The 23,121-nt window shown below is 33.5% G+C and overlaps 1 protein-coding gene across 4 annotated transcripts in view; it reads right to left on the bottom strand.

Annotated features, from left to right (window-relative positions):
- LOC150094254 (uncharacterized) overlaps positions 1-23,121 on the bottom strand; it is a 266,325-nt gene that overhangs the window by 228,539 nt on the left and 14,665 nt on the right. The window lies entirely within an intron of this gene.

A 23,121-nucleotide genomic window follows, 5' to 3' on the forward strand; every position in this document is an offset into this window, starting at 1 on the left:
ATGTCAATAAATAACTGATGCGATTTTCTTTTGATTTATTTTTTTAATTAAAATAGTGTGTTGTGACAAAAATAAAAAATTAAATAAAAATGCATTCATTCTTTATCTTCATTTAGTGTTCTTGTTTCATAAAAAAAATCATAATTAAAAACAGTTAATTTCATATGGAAAAGCAGACACAGAAAAATAATGTTATTAGCCTCCCTTGACACCATTACTGCTTCCATGAAAAAAAATTCTGCATCAATTTCAAGTTGCAAAAACACTCCAGTGGTGTAGGTGTATATAATCCCTGTATCAGTTTTATAAATTGTTATGACAATTATCATCTAATCAGTAGAGGTGAATTTTATCACCCACTGCCCATCCATCATGTTTTGGATGGTGGATACCATGTTTGGTATCCACCATCCAAACTACCTAACCATGACCTCCAACACATGTACTAAATGTACTATAGGTCTTCAACCATTCATGAATATGATTACTATTTAAAAACAAACCCTGTGTTAAATTATATTTATTACTATAAATTAAAGATGCCAAGAAATTATATTCTTGGTTTCATCCAAGTGTATTTGGATAATTTCAAGTTTGTTTACATGGATAAAGGATGAAACCAAGAATATAATTTCTTGGCATCTTTAATTTATAGTATACCCAAGTGAAAAAACTTTCAACATATATTTATTATTCTGTTATTACTAGATAAAGCATATATAAAATGCATGCGCTTTTCAATGATTAGTATTTTGTAGATAAATAGCAAAGCAACAGCCAGTATTAAGAAGAAAAAATTGATCCAGTAATGATTTGAAAATAATGTTTTGCAGCACTAATCAACACACAAAAATAATAATAATAATAATATAATAAATAAATAAATAAAATTAAATAATAAAATATCTAAGTTACACAACACGAAATCATGAAAATGACAATTTTCCATCTTATTATCATTATTATACGTATATAGTCACCTCCACTGAGTTAGACTCATCAAGGGAGAGCTCTAGAAAGTTTAACTCCTTAAAAACATTCAATGAACATGCAATCACAATGTCTGCTGATGGCTTATTCCATTCACAAACTACACAACATGAAAAAGAACCTGTATCTCACATTCTTCTGGACCACACAAACACTTTACTTCCAGAGATGACCTCGCATCACCTCTCCACCTGTCAAGAGCTGCAAAATTTTACTTGTATCAGTACCTAACAACCCCTTACTAGCTTATAGTTCCATCATATCTTCTCCTGATGCTATTTCTCAAACTTAGAAGCCCACACTCCTTTTATCTGTCTTCAATGCAAAGGTCCACATGCTAAAAATCATAATTTCAGTTAGCGAATGCTGGACTATTTCCTCATCTCTGTATACCCTAAGTGATGATATCCGAGCAGAGTAGCTCAGATACACTCTCATCAAGACATTATATAGTGAGAGAATAACTTCCTTATTCCAGAAGTTAGTGTTCCTTTCAACATTGCAGTTATTCAATGCGATGTCTAAACTTTAACTCACTGTCCACCATTATCCCTAGGTCTACAGCTTCATCAAATACCTGTAGCAAATTCCAATTAACATAATATTCAGCCTGCAATGTCTTTAGTCCAAAATGCATACTAAAATGCAAACCTTGCACTTGGCAACATTACAGTGATGCTCATTCACATTTGCTCATAGAATCAGTCTGTTCAAGTCAGCCTGCAAGGACAGAAAAATCCCTTATCACATGACTCACTTTGCATCACATATACTGAATATTGCTTTTCTGACCATTCCTAGCGTCATTAATTAACAAATTAAACAGGAAGTCTAAGAACAGAACTCTGTGATATCCTACAAGATACCCTTACTTTCTTAGATTCAGCTCCTCCATACATCATTCTTTAATACCAATCAGATAGCTACATGTTCCAATCCATGCCACAAGTCTAATTTGCATCTGAGTTTGTATAATGACATCCTGTCTAATACTCTAGCAAAATCTAAAAGAATCATTGTGTATCCACTGCCCATCTCCAACTCTGCTGTCACGCTATTGTAAAACATCAGCAGATTATATATTTGCTGATGTCAATAGCCTCTTTAATTATTAATAACTACAGAGTTAGAAACTGGTCTATAATTAGCTTTATTAGTTCTAGCTCCACTCTTGTTAATTCCTCTCTTCTCTCATTATGAATTATGTTTTAAAGAGTTACATTTAAGCACAGTTAAATGTTTAGCTGACATTAAAGCTAAACATTTAAGCTGAACTTAAGGGTTTAGGAATTAACAAGGGTGGAGTCTAGCTCCACCCTTATTATTATTATTCCTGCTACCTCCAAGGAGTCCGAAGACATCGTGGGAGGACACCCTTGTTAATTCCTCTCTTCTCTCATTATGAATTATGTTTTAAAGAGTTACATGTTAAGCACAGTTAAACATTTAACTAAGGTTAATTATAGTATAGACAGTTCAGCATAGTATATTACAGTGGGAAATTCCAAAATCAACCAATAATGGAAAAATATGGAGAATGGAATCCTGTCTTGTATGCAGTCAGGAACAGGGATATGTGTGTGTGTGTGTGTGTGTGTGTGTGTGTGTGTGTGTGTGTGTGTGTGTGTGTGTGTGTGTGTGTGTAAACAACCAATACTGTTAAGGATCAAATAAGGTGTGTACTCAAGTGAGTGAGTATAAACAAAAAACAGCATACCTGGAATGCTTGCTATCACTGGGCCAAGCAATCATCTATTACATGTGCAGCAACCTCAACTACATGGTTTAAATGTCTTTCAGGAAGACTTGCACAAATTAATCCAAAATTTTCAAATTCTTGGAGGTCCTTATCACAACATCAGCCTGAAGTCTGCTACAGATGTTCTACTAGACTATCAATACCAGGCTATCATACGAAGTTAATCATATATAAATATTAAAATATATTAAGAAGTATAGTTCTTGCTAACAATTTCCCATTTCTTCCATATCACCCTAATCACGACCTTAATGATGGACTCACAGTGTCAAAACTCAGGGAAATTATTATCCAGAGAACTATACTTCTTAATAAGGGCAAGGTTTTTTCTCCTGGAAAGTTGGGTTTTTCATCCCATATACAGGCAAATCGACTAGAAAAACAAATGCAATTCACAGACAAAAAATGCTATTGATGGTGGGCAGTAGATGGTATTGTGAGCAGTTAAAGGATTAAGTAGTGGAGTGATGTGTCTTCCTGCAATGATTCCTTGAAGGTGTCACGTAATAATTTTTTTAAAAATATATTTATACTTGTGCATGCGTGCGCGCACACACACCTCAGTTGATCAGCTATGACCATTCTTAGTGAAAGCACTTGCATGCATTGTAACTCCGCAAAACAAAATAAAACTACGTGATCACTTTCACTAATTGGAATCAAAACAGATTCCTTATTTAAAGTCATATTTTCAGATATCATTACCAGATCTAATATTCTTGCACCATGAGTTCTTTGTATAACATGCTGCTTAAGGAAGAGTTGCCCCTCAATAACTCTATAATTTCTCTTTCCCTTCTCTTGCATGGTTTCTCCTCCTTACAGTCTATATCTCCAAAGTTGGAATCATCTATAATGATAGTCCTTCCTGTATTTACAAGGATAATTTGCCTGTGCAGTTCTGAGTCTTCTTCTGCAGTTGACCCACAGCAGCAGCACTCAAGTATGCATTTTGTCCCATAAACTTCTACTTTGCACCGAACAGCCTAAAAGCCTTTAGATGAACTATCACTGTCAATTCACAATCTCTCTGCTTGGCTGCAATTCATCTGTAATCATTAGCAATATCCCCCCCCTTTTTTTTTTGCCTATCTTCCCAAAAAACGCTACCCACTGTATTCTAGCCTGTAAAAGATATTCTATCAACCAGATCTCACTAACGCCGATAATTTTTGGTTGTCTGCATTTACTAATGCTAAGAATTCCTCACATTTATTCCTGATGCATTTAGAATTAGTGTACACACACACAATACCAACCATTAGTCTACAATTATGATATTTTCTTACATAGCGAAACTTGTAATGTATCCATAACTATAAAATAACACGTATATCACAATAAATAACTTTTATTATTATGTAAATATGATCATCGAAGAAGCTGAGTGGCCAGTGAGAGGATGGAGAAGGTTAGACAGAAATCTAGATATTTTATATGTGGGACTGCCTATAGAATCCACAATGGGTCTGAGTGGACAGTTACTTCTATGTAGTTTTGGTGAACCATATATTCTAGATCTTTTATGATATGCTTCTAGTCTTTTGATGGTTTCTTGATCTATCGATGTTGTTTCATCCAATAACTTGTCGAGTTTTTTGAGCTGACTTTTGGTAGGATCATTATTAAGCTAAGAGAATGTATTGTGATCATAAAGTAGTAAATTCATTTTCCGATTGTATGATTTAGCATTTAAGACTACAGTGGTATTACCTTTGTCAGTTTTGGTGATAACTATTGTTTTATTTTGTTTTAAGGAATTCAGAGCTTTTAATTCTGATGGTTGAATATTCAATTCTAATGGTTGGGCATTATAGATCACTTTGGCTATTTCAAAACATAGTCTATTGGCTTCAATTCTAGGCAGTCCCATGTATAAAATACTAAGATTTCGGTCTAACCTTCTCTATCCTCTCTTGAGTGGTCTTCACTGACCACCAGGGCTGGCCATCTCGGGGGTGCAATGCACCTGGGCCCCACGATCGAGTGGGCACAGTCGGTACACATTTGCGGAAAGTTTTTTTTTTTTTTTTTATTCTTCTTCTAATTTTGCTTTAAAGGGATTTCATTGACAGGATTTTAGGGTCCCCTGGTAATAATAATATCTCTGTGTTTCTCTATTATATTAGGATTTTTGCTTAACCCTTTTGATGCATTTATGCAGTGTATAAAAATTAACATACACGATTTCGTTTTTACCCTAAAATTCCTGATTCATCATTAGTTTTTTTCTAATCTGTTACACATTTATATCATTTGGCTCGTTATCGAAAGGTTGAAAAAATATTTATTATATTATTCTTTATATATGGTTAATCTAGAGCAGGGGTGGACAACCCTTAACATGTCTGCCAAACATGGCAAGCCAATGACTTTTTTCCGGCACACAACCTAGAGCTCATCTTAAAAAATAATTAAATAAAAAAATACATTTCAAACATCTTCGCTGACACATATTTTAACTTAATATAATACAATTTTATTAAGTACAGCTATACCAAATAAAAATGCAATAATTAATTAAACTCTACCAACTGTTTCATAATAATAAATAATAAGAAAATTAGAAACAAACATCATATTTCCAAGCTATCGATATATCTCCGCGATATGCTGATGTACAAGTTTTGTCCAGTTCAGTTGTTGCATTATTCGTCAGGCATCCAGACATGCCATGACTCCTTTACCATCATTTGATATATCTTTCATATTTTGTAAAGAACGTATCCATTTTCTAAAGTGAATTTGTATTTGGATTTTATTAAATCGTAAGTCATTAAAATATGGATTGGAAGTATTTATTGTCAATTAATATGTTTAACTTATTAGATATAAAAGCAAATTTCCTTTACATTGATTTTTGGAAACTAAAGTTTTCAGTTTTTTTCGTAAAATCCCCGCATATATTGCAATTGCCATTTCCTGCTTAGAGAGCAGTTTCCTTGTGTGCATCCTACCCAAACAGCACCATCTGCTTTCCCATTATTTCAAGCAAAAATTAGCAGTAATCTACAAGACTTGAGATACTTAATGACCTTCACGAATGACTAATGAACAGACAGCCATGGTACTAGGCCAATAAAGATATGTGCATATGATTGGTGCAGTATTAACAAAAGATCGCACGAGTCAAAGATAAAAGTCAGCAGACAATTTTTGAATTGACTTTTTTTCTGTTAATTTTTATTGTTGCTCTGCATTTGAGCTGGGGGGACAGACTCCCAAACATCTAGTTTTTAGTGTTTGCCAGTGCAGCATATGGTTTTGCTTGCAGTTAAATAGCATAGTTTTGGGGGGAAGGGACATGCGATTCATTAGTTAGTGTCATTTTTATCCCAGCTGTCTCTAATTGCACTATTTGTTGAGAAATATATTACACAGACTGCAAATGTTTGTACCTTATTCAGTGATACAATAAAACGACCTGCTTTTACTTGCGTCTGCAGACGTATTGGCCAGTATGGAGGGAGCGTGGTTTATCACGGGAAGCGAGTCACTATTGCCATGAGGTGAACGTGATTAAACTTTTTTTTTTCTGTGCAAAGTTATGCGAAACTTTTCAATTTCCTTTTTTTCGCAAAGTAAAATCAGGGGTGTGAGTTATACGTGAGGACCAGTTATATTCCAGTAAATATGGCAAGTTATTTTTAAAGCTATGTAAAATGTATTATCAATATTCGGGATTATGAAGTGTTGTCTGCACGTGATTAGATCTCAACTACATTAATTTCAACTCAGTTAATAGTGATAGGTAAGGGTGAAACTGATGTACTGAAGTAAACACACGAAAAAAATAAACACATTCCTTGAGTGTTTCTAAAATTTTGTAATATTGTAAAAAGTATGTACATATTTAACTTTTTGTTAATTCATGGGATAAAAATATTTAATATTATTTACTTATTCGACAGGCAAAGCCTAACCCATAAATTCCATGCCAAGAAAGTATCCCTCTGGGTGTCAAAAAAGGAAATCAGCAGAAAAGAAAAAAAGAAGAAAACCAAAATCTCAAAAAGTCACAAGTAGATTTGTTTTCATGGCTACAAAATAAATCTGACAACGAAATTGCTACAACTTCATCAGTTGCGATTCAAACTTCAACTGAAGAAGAAAACTCCAAACAAGATACACAACTTTTCAATGAAAATGTAAAAACTGTGGGATTCGTCAAAAAAGACGCGTCTGATTATACAAACATTTTGGATACAGCAAATAACGATGAAAACAATAATAAAGATGGTGATCAAGTGAATATAAATGATCCAAGTTTGTGGCCAAATATTATAACTGATAAATTTAGATTATTTTGTTAAAACCAGACCTAAACAACATCATCAATACGCATTCGTTAAGAATGTTGAAGGTAGATCATTTTCTACATTGTAAAATTTTTAAAAAAAATTGCCAAATGGTGAAACTCAGCTTTGCAGCTGGTTAGTTTACTCAAAAGCTCAAGACTCAGTATTTTGCTTTTGTTGTGTATTATTTTCCAAAAGAAGAGGAAAAGATCAATCAACTCAATTTATATATGGTTTTAATAAATGGAGAAAACTGTCATCTGTAATTCGAGATCATGAGCTTTCTGTTGGTCACTTTAATTATTTTATTGCTTGGCAAAGAATTATTAAAAAAGGCTTAATTTATGATCAACTGTTGACAGAACAAATCAAATTAATATAAATAAACGGAACGTCTAAAATTCTATTTTTAGCAAGTAATAATCTGTCATTTGAGGATCCCATGAAACAATAGGAACGCCAAATAATGGAAAATTTTTAAGTTTAATAGAATTATTAAGTAAATATGATATCCTGTGCAAATGGATCATGTAAACAGAATTAAAAATACGAAAAAAAGAATTGTGCATCATGTGGCGCATAGATTTCAAGAGAAAATTATTGCTGCATTAGGTAATGAAGTCCTTAATTAAATGAAAGACGATATAAAAGCAGCCATATATTACAGTATCCGAATGGATTGTACTCCTGATATTTCTCACAAGGAACAAACTTCAATAATTATTAGATTGGTAAATTTTGTAGACAAAAAATTAATTATAAATGAGTCATTTATAGGATTTATTGAAGTGACTGGTGAAGGACTAGCAAATTCGCTTTTAAAAAGAATAGGTGAGCTTGATTTAGATATTATGAATTGTAGAGGGCAAACATACGATAACGGTAGCAATATGAAGGGAACATATAAAGGCGTACAATCTAGAATAATTAGTTTAAACCCTCATGCCATTTATGTACCTTGCTTATCACATTCTTTTAATTTGATAAATTGTGATGCTGCTTCCAGTAGTATATATTTATACTGCATATTTTCTGCATCTACAAAAAGATGGGAAATTATACAAAAGTATTTAAATATTACGCTTAAGCCATTATGTGATACTCGATGGGAAGCAGTCAAAGAATGCAGTCAAAGCAGTGTATACACAGTTTGAACAAACTTATAATGCCTCAGAAGAATTTATTGGTGCAATTAACGATAACACAGCAGTATCCGAAGCTAAAAGTCTACTAGATTCATTACAAGAAATGCCATTTATTTTAAGCTTATCGTTGTGGTTTACAATATTGTCAAATATTAATAGTATCAACAAACTATTTCAAGCAAAAACAATTGTTCTTGACTCTGCTTTTAATTTAGTGAATAAAATTAAAAATGAAATCCAAAATTTAAGATCAAAATTTAAAACATTTTTAGACGATGCAAAAAATGATAGCACGAAACTTGAATATTTCCGAAGACTTCCCTGAAAAAAGAATTCGAAAAAGAAAAGATTATTTTCCGAACTAGCAGAAGATGAAGTTTTACTAAACCCAGTAGAGGAATTTAGATGTCACTTTTTCAACGTTGTGATTGATACTGTTATTGTACAAATAGATGAGAGATTTAAAAATATACCAATGTTATTTCTTATTTTAAATTAATCACTGATGTAAAAACGTTAGGAAAAAAATTAACTAGAAAACCACTAAAGGGATTTTGTAAAATATTATAGTAAAGATATAAATGAAGACTTAATCCAGGAAATAGATTTGTTAAGAGAATTGATCTTGGACCAAAAAAATGTAAATAACGTGCAAGACATATTGCAATATATATTAAATAATAGTTATAATGAACTATTTCCAAATGTGCTAACTGTATTGAAAATTTTCTTTACATTGCCAGTTACTATAGTAAGCAGAATGTTCTTTTAGCAAATTAAAATTGATAAAGAATTATCTTTGGTCAAGTATGTGCAAAGAACGCTTAAATGCACTTGCTATATTAAGCATCGAAAAGGAAAATGCCAAAAATTGTAATTTTTCGGAAATGACTGACATAGCAAAAAAAAAAAAAAAAAAAAAAACATGCATATTTAAATAAATACGTATTAAGCAATATACGTGTTAGTAAAACTAGGCCCTAAATAGTAAACCTATTTATTTTTTTATGTGCTTAAAGGTTACTTTTGTTTGTGTTAAATATTTATTTATTTTAATTATTTAATACTTTTGTTTTGTGTTCAGTAAACGTTATGTTAACCTGTTATATTTCGAATGTGTTTTTTTTTTTTTTTTTTTCCTGTGCCAAAATCATTTGCAGGTAAGAGGCTTTACAATACGTTTATTTCGAATCCTTTAATTTTTACCTTTGAAAAATATTTTAGGGCCCCAAAAGGTTTCTTGCACCCAGGCCCCTTTATAGAGCAGGCTGGCCCTGCTGACCACTCAACTTCTTTGTTAAAAAAATTCCACAGAATTTCATACAAGAATAAAGGACATTAAACTGGCAGATACAGACAATGTCAGTAAGCTTTGACATTGTCTCTCTCTCTCTTCACTAACATCTCTCACAAAGAAACAATAAAATTTCTAACCCAAAAATTTCCATAGGACATAGTGGGATTATTCAAATTTACAATCACATCAGGCTACTTCACATGGAAAGATGAAATATGTAAACAAGAGGAAGGAACAGCAACAAGCTCACCTTAATCACCTAACTTAGCCAACTTTTTTCTTGAACACCTAGAGGAAAGAAGTTTTGCTCTTGACCTAAAACCAACAATTTGGCTGCAGTATGTTAATGACGTTTTTGCAGTTTGGAGCCTTACTGAATCAGAACTCTGTGCATTTCTATAAAATATCAACACCCTGCGTCCTTGTATATGTAGAGGGATTCCAATCTAAGTATGTGCATTACTGTTTTTTAATTCAATTCCTATTGTTCAGTAAGTATACTAATGATACATAAGACAAAATATTTACATAATAATAAAAGTTATTTACTGTGGCATACGTTATTATATAGTTAGTCTTACAAAAATTCAAACTCTTAAAACCTAACCGATTATCACCCACCTCAATATCGCAACTCAAGCACTGATGAATCCTCCCCCCTCTCATTCCATAATTCTTCACCCTATCAGACCAGACCCCTTAGCCCAACTAAACTATTTGAGATCATCCCTGCATCCCCTATCATACATTCCACCACACACCTCTTAATAAGCCTACACTTGGAAATACCATCTTGCTCTTGTTTTTCTGCTTAGACAAACTTCCTCCTCTACCCAACATCTCACTACCACTGTCAGTCAGATGCAACCCATTCTCAGCAAACAGCTCTCTTGACCTCAAATTTATTCCGCAGATCAATCAATGTGCATTCCTTTCGTCTTTCCTTGTTTGTCTCTCTTATACATTCTTGCAATCATGCCATTCATAATCATCACCCAATCTGTAAGTGCCTTACTACCATACCTGAGTAATATAATAATACCTCTACCTTTAGCACTTTTATGCTTCAATCTCTAAAAACACTCAGATTCCATACTAACTCATTGACAGTTCCCTGCAAATCATTCATTCCAATGAGCACAATCAATTCATCTGCACTTCCTCTTCTTCTCTACAGCCTCACTCACTCTACTAACTATTCTGCCTCTCAAACACATCTTCAGTACCTGTTCAAATTTTACATCTTTGACAAATGACCCCAAAACAACACTATCACTATTCTCTCTCTATCTATTCTATATTCCAAACCTGTGCTAATGATCAATCACTTCACCTTCACATTTACTGGCATCTTTTTTCTTCCACTTTCAATAGCAAAATATTCTAAATGGTGCAACTCATTCTACACCTGCATTTATTCCACTTTCAAAATCCAAATGCTCTTCTAATTGATGTAACTCATTTTATACCTGCATTTATTTACTCCTTGGGCTACTCATTTCCAATAGTATGGTATGGAGCATACATCTTGTGTACAATCTAATGCCAAAGCTGTTTCTCTTAAATGTGATTCTTCCCAATTTGGAGGGAAGATCTGGCTATTGTCCCCAAGTGAGTAGAATCTAAAATTGGAGGTGAAGAAATATCCCAATCATAAATCTATTATGAACACCTATATCTGATATTCTCATGCGGCTTCATATGATAGCCTTAATACGATAGTCTGGTAAAGCATCTGTAGCAGACTTCAGACTGATGTTGTGATGATGATCTACAAGAATTTTGAACTAACTAGTACAACCCCCCCCCCCCACACACACACACAAAAAGACATTTAGACCTTGTAGTTGAGGTTGCAGCTTATGTAAACGATGATTACTTGGCTAAATGATAGCAGTCGCTCCAGATATATTCAAATACATCATCCTGGATATCTTGAAAAATGAAGAATCAGCAAAAGGTAAAACAAGGATCCTTCAAACAAGACTGGAATGCCAAGTGTAATTCACTGTCTTGAATTATACTTTTGAGCAATGTGACTGGATTGTAGATAAACTCAGGTAGTACAGAACAAGCAACTAACACTGGACTATCTCCCAAGACTCTGATTCTATAAGATGAAGATCAACTAATTCAACAGTGATGGCAATGGGCAGCTTATTTGTAGCTGAAATTACCACAGCACCTTAGTGCAGAATGTTGGAAGATCGAAATAAACTATCCATTGTCATTGTTTGAACCATTAAACAAGGTGACACCATTTCAATTACTCTCATCTCCACTATGTTATAATCAGTGGTGAGCTATAAGGGGCTCGCCTGAGCCCTTTGTTAAATTTTTCTCAAATTTGCGAGCCCCTTGTTCTTCTTGTTTCCTTTTTTTATTTTTTCAAAAAAAAATTTTTTTTTTAAACATATTAGGCGACGAACTCATATGGTAACCTAACAAAAATTAGTCTATTCGGCAGTGTATAGATTATTTGGAACTATTGTTTCAACTCCTCTATAACGAATGCGCCCAAGTTTGAAAATAAAATAAGCGCATGCACTATATTTACCCTTCTCCCTTCTGGTAGCCAATCATATCGTAAAACCAGTAGCCAATCAAATGTTTTATAAAAGATTTTATTATATTTTTATAGTTAAGAAATGTTTTTCTTATGTAAGATAAATTAACACAGGTGATTGTTTGCAAATATTTCATGTTTAGATCATGAAATATTTGTTTAAAAATTATAGTCTTTAGAGGCTGATTGTCCTCTCATAGTTTCTGACTGGAATTTGTACACAAGCTGTAATAATAACAGTTTTGTGTGAAATGCGGCTTTTTTTTTCTTGACGATGCGAGCCCTTTGTTAAAATTTCCATAGCTCACTGCTGGTTATAATCCTTCTACCACTACTGAACTCTGTACAGATGGAAGTAATTTCAGAGTTGGATTAGGGTGCACACTTGAATGAGAAATGAAAACCTGCTTTTGTAGACATTAGGTGCTGATAACTCTGGCCTTCTTTCATTTGCAATCGACATTACTTCCTAGTGTGTTAATAAAATCCTTAAGTGCCTCTGGAGCATCTAATTCTTTGATTCCTGATATCACCTTTTCCTTTACTGTGAGAATTTGAAATTCTGCTCCCATGTTTTTGTTGTCCTACAGTAAGAGACAAGGTCTATGTACTCAAGTTATGAACACACTACTCCTGTAGATTAATACCTAAAGCACTACAAATGTTGACCTTCAACCTCTAAAATGTTTCACCTTTGAACTACTCTGAAGCTACTAAGAAAAGCTTTCTGCATTCCTTAGTAGCTGAGAGTTTCAGGTTGAAAGTTTTTGAGTTTGAAGGTCACTAGAGTGCTTAGGTATTAAACTACAGGAGCAGCATGTTCATAACTTTGGGCATGTTCATCATGTTCATACATAGGCCTTGTCTCTTACTGCAAGTTAACAAAAACAACATGGAAGCAGAATTTCTAATTCTCACACTAAAGGCACAAAGGAAAAGGTGACATCAGGAATCAAAGAATTAGGTACACCAGAGGTGCTTAAGGATTTTATTAGTAAAACTTCTCAGATCACTTTCAGATCTGCGATGTTTACAGGAATTTGATGAATAAGCTATAAAAGAATGGACCACATGTAGATAGCACTATTCTATAAATCTTTAGGCTTCTCCCTTCTTCACTTAAAGTCATATCTACAAGAGATTCTAGAAAGTAACAGATCAAAAATACTCAACATACTGAATTGGTGACTTTTCCATTTCAAACAGATTTGCTGAGTTCCCAATTTTTATAAATTAATTACAATTGTTCACTTAGTTTTAAAACCAGCAATTCTTAATTATAAAAATACAAAAGTGCTTGGAAATAATGTTAGGACAATTGCAGCTTCTCAGTCACATACCAACTCTGTAGTATCTTCACTAAAAGTCAGTTTCATCGCATACTTATGAATTAGATTTAGCAAAGCACAAACCTCCCCCCTCAAAAAAAAAAAAAAAAAAAACTTAAGTTTCAATGAACTAAGTTCATCATTACATCTCGGAGATATGCAGATTAGCTCTATCAGAAAGCAGTTTTGTGGAACTTGTCCAATAATGACTGAATAGCTCTATTTTGCGTGTGTTCATTATACCTAACTAATAATTAGCTCCATATTTTAAAAATATATAAATCAAAATATAGCCTGAAGAGGATGATTAAAAACAGAATAAACAATGACACTTTTGAACTATTAACCAAGAAGGAACCCAAGAAAAGCATACACACATTAAGAAATATGAAAACACTTTTTGTCAAGTAATAATTAATAAAGAAAAAATATTAAATGGCTTAATTTTTTAAAATATCTCAAACTGGAACATTATAAATCTGTTAGAGAATTACAAAGCTAAAAAAATAAGTGCATTGTTTGAAAAGTACTAACTTCAGCATTCTGAAAGCTGAATGAAAACATTCTGACAAAATACCAATCTACATTCTTTCACCCCATTATGTTTTTCACACACAATCACTAATATACACCAAATGTTTTTTAAATGGGGACAAAGGTTTAACATTATCTCAGTTATTATATAATAGCACATTCCATATTAATCTCATCTGATATCTAGGCCAACTATAGCTGCAGTTGTTATTCAATGTAAAAGGAATGTAGGGGGAAAAAAAGCCCTACAAAGTTAATCTACACTACCCTATTAGTTAATCAATATGCTTATCTAAAAATAAGTTCAGTGGGATACAACCTGAACTATTCATAAATGATGCCTTTCTGCTTGTTAATGCAGACAAAATAAACAGGCAAACAAAAATGAAAAACAATTCATCAGTATATAACAAAAGATATTGCTGTATTAATCAAATAAAAGATAATGCATTATAGTTATATAACAATTAATGAAAGCTATGACTTACAATCACTATACATACATACTATTAGACCATGTACAATTATAAAAAAGTTTTATTTAAACTTATCCAAAGATTATTCAAAGTTAGTTTTTATTTTTCCGAAAAAAAGTCTTCATAAAAATAACTATACATCAGAAAACTATTTAGTACAAGCATTATTGCTTTCTATAAAATCCTAAAAGGAAAGATAGAATGCAATATATTTTGTGAAAATACAGGTCATACATGACTGATAAAACCAAATCTGATGATATTAAAATAAACAATAAAAATAAAAAATAAAATAAAAATAAAATATACACATACACAGTAATTATTATTTATCCAACCTTCAAAACAATGATCCTTCAGTTAGCTGACCTTTGCATGTCAAATGGCTTCTGGCAGAGTGCAATGTAATTGTACTTCAATTATCTGACCTTTCAGATATCAGAACAGCAAATTGCCTTATTGATGTGGTTGATTCAACTTAGGGTAGTTATTTAAACATAACATATATTAATACCACAGTTATAGTGCTGCAAATAGGAATGAAGGCCTTGTGCAATGGATTTATGTCATAATATAAATGAGAATAAATATATTCAAGGAATTTTTTTAACCAGTCTCACATAGAGGCAGCAGTTTCCCCTCCTGGAAAGCACCAGCGAGAGAATACATCAAACAGAGTTACACCAGCGAGAGAATACATCAAACAGAGTTAACAATTTATGGAGACAGGATTAAAAGTCCTACCATTACCAAGTACCTCACTGGGCCTGAAACATTAAAAAGCACAGCTAATTTTTTTGTTGTTGTTTTTTTAGTGGAATAATTTCAAATGAAACCTGATGTTGTAGTAAATAAGAGTAGAGGTGTAAAAGATGGAGGTGCAGTTAGTGAAGATAAAAAAAAAGTTGCTTGCTAATAGGAAGAGAAGTGAGATTGGAATCTGAGATGACATTTTTATACCATTAGGATAAAAATTACATTTTATTTGTAGATGGTGTAAGAACTATTATTCTTGTGACACTGTGCTTAGATCAAAAAAAAAAGGGGGGGGGGGGGGAAGAGAGAGGGAGAAAGTGTAGGACACAGTGGAATGCAAGTGGCATGTTGTTTTCAAGGAAGATGGCACAGAAAGTTTTGTTAACAGTATCACAGCAGTTAAACTTGCAAAATTGCAAGGGATTATACTGAATGTCACTAATATTGAATTTTTTTGGCATGTGATCAAGTTAAACAATACACAGTCAGTGCTGTCAGTAGGCCAAATAATCTGATGCAGCACTGATAAATAGCTCTGCTTCATATAATACTCTAAAGAAAACAAAGTTGATTCATCATTGGCTGCATGAAAACAGATTCATTAGATTATGTTCTACTTCACTCATTCAAAATACATGAGTGTTTTTGAAAGCATTATTTTTTTTTTAAGTATCCCTTATAGAAAAAATAAATTTGAATAATCTAGTAATTTCAGACTCCACACTTGCTATAAACAATGCAGAAAGAAGTAAACTCTCTCTCAGTAGATCTAGAGTTATACAGTCTCTCCCTTTAATCCTTCCTGCAACTCATTGAAGTAACAGGGTGAACAGGTGATGTGGATGCAATTATTTTTTTTTCAAGTATCCCTTATTGAAAAAATAAATTTGAATAATCTAGTAATTTCAGACTCCACACTTGCTATAAACAATGCAGAAAGCAGTCAACTCTCTCAGTAAATCTAGAGTTATACAGTCTCTCCCTTTAATCCTTCCTGCAACTCATTGAAGTAACAGGGTGAACAGGTGATGTGGATGAAGCATGTCAGTAGTGTATACTGCCAAAAGGGCAACCCCTAGGTATGAAGGCCACAATCACTATGCGCAGCTAATACAAGGGACATTGAGAGACTGGGCTAACAGCAACCTGTCTCAAGATGCAAATTTGCCTTGTGCAAGGAAACAATGAAGACTGCAATCAGATAAGGAAATAAAAAACCTGAAAATTATATGATTTGAAAATAGTAGGAATGTCAGAAATCATCAATCAAAAAAAAAAAAACTAATTAAAGAAATATTAAAATAGTATCATCTGAAACCATTAAGGAAAAGAAATGTATAAAATACAAAAACTGGAAGGAAGAAAGAAAAGGCAAAAAAGGAAAAATACAATGATATTATAGGTGAAAGTGTATGTAATAAATTTCATATATTTGCAGACCTGAAGAGGGAATGGAAACAGAAATCCATGAACTTTAGAAAGAATTACAAGAAGGTATTGGACAAAATTAAAATGACTTGAAAATATAAAAACAAACAGAAAACATTTTAAGAAAAATTAGGAATAGAAAACATCCAGATGAGAAAAAATACACAATGTTCAATATAAAATATGGAGGAAGAGAAATATACATTAACTTTTCTGAAAAACATATACCAGACAAATGGAGAAAATAGAGTACAGTGACAATTTTTAAAAGAAAAGGAATAAAACAGATTCAAAAATAATTACAGAGGGATTAATCATTTGCCAACAAAATCTGTCCAAACTTTACTCAAAAATTTTAAATAAATCTTTGATATATATATATATTTTAAATGACAACAAAAATAAATAAATTAAAAAGCTTTCATATCTGGAGATTCGCACATAGATGCAATATTTGCAGTAAAACAACAGAACTATTATTCTTGTGACACTGTGCTTAGATTGAAAAAAAAATAGAATATAACCAGAAGCACAGACACTGCTTAGATTGGAAAAAAATAGAATGTTTTTTTTCAATCTAAGAATATAACACTATATTCTTAGAATATAGTGTTATATAAGAATATAATATAGACTATAACACTCCAATATTTATGTGTTTTACAGATTTACATACTGGTATTAAATTACAAGATATTTGAAATATATTGAAAAGAAAAATAAAAACACAGATGGTAAAAATTAACAAAGATATTTGTACAGATAATAAATGGAGAATAAAGTATTGAAATAATGAAACAAAACAAACTGAAATAAAGAAAGAAATTTAAAAAAATATATATATTTTTTTAAATGTTTCAACAGATCCGTTACTGGAGTGGCAGGAGGTGATTTGCTTTCATCATCTAAGCAAAAGTTAGAGGAACTGAATGAGGGATGTAGGCCTATTTGTCATTCAGGATAATTTCTGAGACTCACAAAGTGCATGTGTCTGGGTCAGAAAAGCAGAAGTAATAGTTGTATGGAAAAAGAATAATTTAAATGTTTTAAATATGACACAGAGCCCCCGTAGCTCAGTCAGCATAGACAAAGCCCTTCGGTCCAGAAAGATCTGGGTTTGATTCCGCCTTTATCTTGTCTCTTTCAACAAAAGGTGAGTTAGCTGGTCTCATACGGAGGTAGGGGGTTTTTTCACCTGGAAACTTGGGTTTTTCATCCCCCAGAACAGGCAAGCCACCCCATTAACACATGGATTACAGTCATGAATACATCCCAGCCATACGCCGGTTCAGAGCCCAGATAAAATTGGGGGGGGGGGGGGGGGAACCAATGGTGAACTACCCTGTAAAAATCTCACCAAGAACACTTTGTGGACAAGCCTACAAATTCACCTAGAGTTGGAAATAACTGAAGGGATAAATCATCATCAAATCAACTATGACATGTTTATAATAAAGCAATTTGAACTTATGCATCTGAAATAAGAGCTAAAACAGTTACAATCAAACAGCGAAATACTAATACAGAAACGGGAGCACTTAGAAAACTTATGGGAAAAACAAAATTTCATAAGATCAGAAATTATCAAAAATGCCTTACACCAGCAATTTATTTGCTGGAATCACAATCACAGGAGACCATTTTATACAATGCAAATTCTATCATACTACTGCCATAGAAAGGGCCCATATTTGAAAAGTAACTGCATAATTTTTGTAACATCACCAGATTTTCTTATCAGTTATAAGTAAATGATGTCCATTTTCAGCTTCACAAAGATGAGGCCCTTTCTATGTTCCATGACTTTTGGGCCACCCTGTATAAAAACAAGACCTAACACTCAAAATTAAAGACAAACCACTTTGTTTATTAGGGATCAGTGGCAAGCAGTGAAGGAGGAACAAAAGAGGAGATAAAAATAGAATAAAAAAAACCTCAAATAGCCTTTAACACTATTCCACTATATGGATCTGAAACCTGGAGATTAAGAAAAAGGAATTTAAAAAAAAATTCAAATGTACATAGATGTCTAAGGAAAATAATGGGAATTTACTACTAAATAGAATTTCAAACATATAAATTAAAAGATACCAAGAAATCATATACTTGCTTTATCCAAGTGTAAGCAAACAAAGTTTGTGCCTGAAATATAATCAGGACTGGGGCAACTCATATATAGAGGCTAATGACTTCACATCACTTGCCTTAGCATCCCATAATGCAAAGCACATATCCTTATGGGTATGTATAATACTATGCAACAATATTTCAACAACAATTCCTGGAACAATAATGAAGGTTTATTTTTTTATTCCTGAGAATTAGTAATAATATTTTTAGTTTACAGATCAAGTGTTGATCAATTTTATTAACTTAACCAACTAGTTTCGCCAACTTTAACTGTTGGCGTCTTCAGGGCACTTACATATATGATGAAACAATCTCACAATTATGTGTAACTATAAAACTGACAAGAATAACCGTAAAAAACTGACTAGAATAATTACAAATAAAATAGTATCTAACGTGCGTGAAACACGTATCGAGTGTATACAAGATTAGCTAGCTGTTGCTAAGGAACTTTCTGTAGTTTGTTTTAAAGTTCATTTCTTTTGTTTTTAAAGATTTGATCAGAGTTTTCCATATCTCTGGGAGTATTAGGCCTTGATTTCTGTTAAGGTTGACAGCAGAATGGGCAACTGTGGCTGCTTCTTTGAAAATTCTTGAATGATAATCTTCCTCTAAATAAGGGGAACAACTTTTGTCCCACTCGATGATATGGTTAGTTGTAGAGAAATGAGACGATAGGCCAGAAATGTCCTGTCTGTTGTTTTTGACATAGCCAATGTGCTCTTTATGCCTGATTTCAAGGCTTCTCGAAGTCTGTCTGATGTAACTAGAGCCACACGAGCATGGAATATTATAAACGCCAGCATATTTATAGAAAGGGTGGTTGTCTTTTGGAGATCTTAGTAGTTTACAAATAGATTCTATTGGTTTAAATGTTACTCTTATTTTGTGTTGTTTGAGGAGGCTGGCGAGCTTGTAGGAGATGCCACTTATAAACGGAATTGCAATAGTTTTTATATATTGAATATCTTCTTGTTCTTTTTGTGGTGGTTCAGAGAAAAGGACTTTATTGACTAGTCTTCTTGGATAGCCGTTCAAGTACAGATTGTTGAAAATTAATGTCAACTCATCTTGAAGGGTCTCGTTGTCTGTTGTGATGCAAATCGCTCTCTTCTTTAACATGTGTACGATGCCAAGTTTATGTGAGATGTGGTGAGAGGAGCTGAAATGTAGGTAGCGACCTGTATTGGTCGGTTTTCTGTACACCAATAGATTTATACTGCCATCAATTTGTTTTTTGATTAAGATGTCTAAAAACGGTAGTTGTTTTTCTATTTTAAGTTCCAGAGTAAATTTAATAGAATGATGGAAGGAGTTGATCTTTTTGAGAAAATCATATAGGTCATCTTTGTTGTTGTTCCACACGATGAAGATATCGTCCACATATCTGAACCAAATTTTACGTTTGGGAATAATTTGGGATAGGATTTTATTTTCTAAGTCTTCCATAAAGAGGTCAGCAGATGAAGGTGAGAGTGGGCTCCCCATCGCCAAGCCTGTTAATTGTTGGTAGATCTTATTTTTCCACAAAAAGTAGTTAGAATTTAGGCAGTGAGCAAACAATGAGGTTATATCTTGTGGGAACAAGGTACTTAAGGTGTCAATGACCTCCACTACACAAAAGTTTGTAAAGAGAGAGGTGACATCTAGTTGTTTATTATTTTAACGGTATAATAGAACACAGAAACTAAGTAAATAATTAATTTATTAACTTGATGCTGATATTTCGCTGGTATTATAACCAGCATCTTCAGAGCACAAAAACCGTGGTGATGGACACAACTGAACATGAAAACAAAATGAACACACTATTACAAGATCAGTCAACATACAAAATTATAGATCGCAATCCCACCAACACACAAAAGAATAAGGCACGAAAATTATTAAAAAAAATCACTTCCTGGCCCAAAGACACAGTTAACAAACTCAAACCCTTCCATGTTAAAACACCGAGGATCTATGGATCACCAAAAATTCACAAACCAGGCACACCCCTACGCCCAATTGTGGACAGTATAAATAGTCCCACATACAAACTGGGTAGATATCTAGCGAAGCTACTAGCCACTCTCACTAACAATTCTCCCTCCTTTGTCAAAAATTCAGCACACCTAAAAAGCATCTTACAACACCTCACCCTAAAAAGCTCAGACTTAATAGTAAGCTTTGACATCACTTCACTATTCACAAATGTACCACTAATAGAAACCCTCAATCTACTGAAGTCACACTTCCCCCCTGATATATTTGAACTATTCAAATTCACAATACATGCAGGATATTTCACATGGAAAGGGAAAATATACAAATAAATTGATGGGACAGCCATGGGCTCCCCCCTTTCCCCCCCTAGCCAACTTTTACATAGAACACCTGGAAAAACAAACAATCGATACAGCCACTCTCAAACCAACACTTTGGCTATGCTATGTTGATGATGTGCTTGCTATTTGGCCACATGGCCCTGAGACATTGAAAACATTCTTAGCACATTTAAATAGCCAACATCCAAAAATCAACTTTACTATGGAACTGGAAGCCAACAACTGTCTGCCCTTCCTGGATACACTCATCACACGTCTCCCAGATGGTTCCTTATCATTTTCAGTTTTCAGAAAACCCACACATACAGGCAGATACTTACACAAACAATCACACCATCATCCTTCTCAACAATATGGCATATTAAAAACGCTAACCCATAGAGCGAGAGCAATCTGTTCAAATGACAAGGCTCTTACTGCTGAACTGACTCACTTACGCCACACCTTCTTGGCCAACGGCTACAATCCACAAAAAATAAACAAAATACTAAACACTCCTAAGAAACCCCTCCTACCATCCACCACAGAGAACTACAACAAAACAGTCACCATCCCTTACATTAAAGGCACATCTGAAAAGATCTCAAGAATTCTCAATAAGCATAAACTACGCACTACATTCAGACCATGTAGCAAATTAGCCACCCTCATCCGCTCACCCAAGGACAGCATTCCTCCTTTATCACATCCAGGAGTCTACCAAGTACCCTGCTCATGCAATCAAGCCTACTACGGTCAAACAGGAAGAACTGTGAATATCCGCATCAGCGAACATAAACGATACGTCCGGAAATATCATTATGGGAAGTCGGGCCTAGCAGACCATGCTCTGGATACCCCTGCACACAAGATCAACTGGAAAAACACAAAAGTACTACACAGAAACCCATATAAATCAGAGAGATTGTTCTTAGAGGCGACAGAAGCCCTAAAACACACTCCAAATCTCAACAAATATGGCTGTATTAACTTGCCGAAGATCTGGGAGACAGTCATATTAAGAAAAAACTAGCACTTTTCTAGGACTCTAGTAATATATGATAGCGTTTTTTTTTTTTTTTTTTTCCAGATAGAGGGCGCCAAAATCAGGACTCTAGTCTTTGTGTTGCTGCTACAATTTTGTTTAAGTACACCATGTTGTTTTAGTCTCGCGTATTGTGACAAACAGTGTTTTTGTGCTCTGAAGATGCTGGTTATAATACCAGCGAAATATCAGCATCAAGTTAATAAATTAATTATTTACTTAGTCTCTGTGTTCTATTATACCGTTAAAATAATAAACAACATGTTCGACGAACACATAAGTCTGTCCACACGTTTAAGGTGACATCTAGGCTTGCTAGAAGATCACTATCCGATATGTTGATGTTTTTTTAGCTTTTCCACAAAATGTTCAGAGTTTTTAATGTAACTCTCTGAGTTGTGGATGTGTTGTTGTTGTTGTAAGAGTTTCGAGCGATGTTTTGACAATAAGTAGGTAGGAGAGTTGATTGCATCAACGATTGGGCGTAAAGGAATACCATCTTTGTGCACGTTTGGAACGCCATAGAGTCTCGGAGTTAAAGGATGCATGGATTTTAGTTTTTTAATCAAGTCTGTTGGCCAGTTGGATAAATTGCGTAGTAATTCATTGGTATCATGGTGGGTTTTTAATGTCGGATCTTTTGTTAAAAGACGTTAAACGGGCAAGTCAGGTAGTAGATAGTTTACTTTGTCCTCATAGTCCTTTGAGTTCAGTATCACAGTACTGTTTCCTTTATCTGCTTTAAGTATGTCCTTGTTGTTTTTTAAATTATGAATAGTTCTTCTATCCAATGAGGAGAAGTTTTGTTTTGTGGAATAGGGAGAGGAAAGTACTATACAACTTTTTAGTCTTAGTTCATTTGCTGTGTGAGGCAGTAATAATGAGATTCCTTTTTCTAGACTACAGATGAAATCCACCTTAGGAATCTGTTGAGGAGCTATTGCATAGTTGAAACCTTTCTTGAGAATAGTGATTTCAGCTTTCTTTAAGATGTGGTTTGAGAAATTAAGAATAACTTGGTTGTCTGGTAGAGAAGGTTTAGACTCATTGTGGGTGGTATAAA

Source organism: Typopeltis vanoorti, chromosome 22, assembly GCF_054136105.1.
Source record: "Typopeltis vanoorti isolate ZY-2024b chromosome 22, IOZ_Tvanoo_1.0, whole genome shotgun sequence".
NCBI lineage: Eukaryota > Metazoa > Arthropoda > Arachnida > Uropygi > Thelyphonidae > Typopeltis > Typopeltis vanoorti.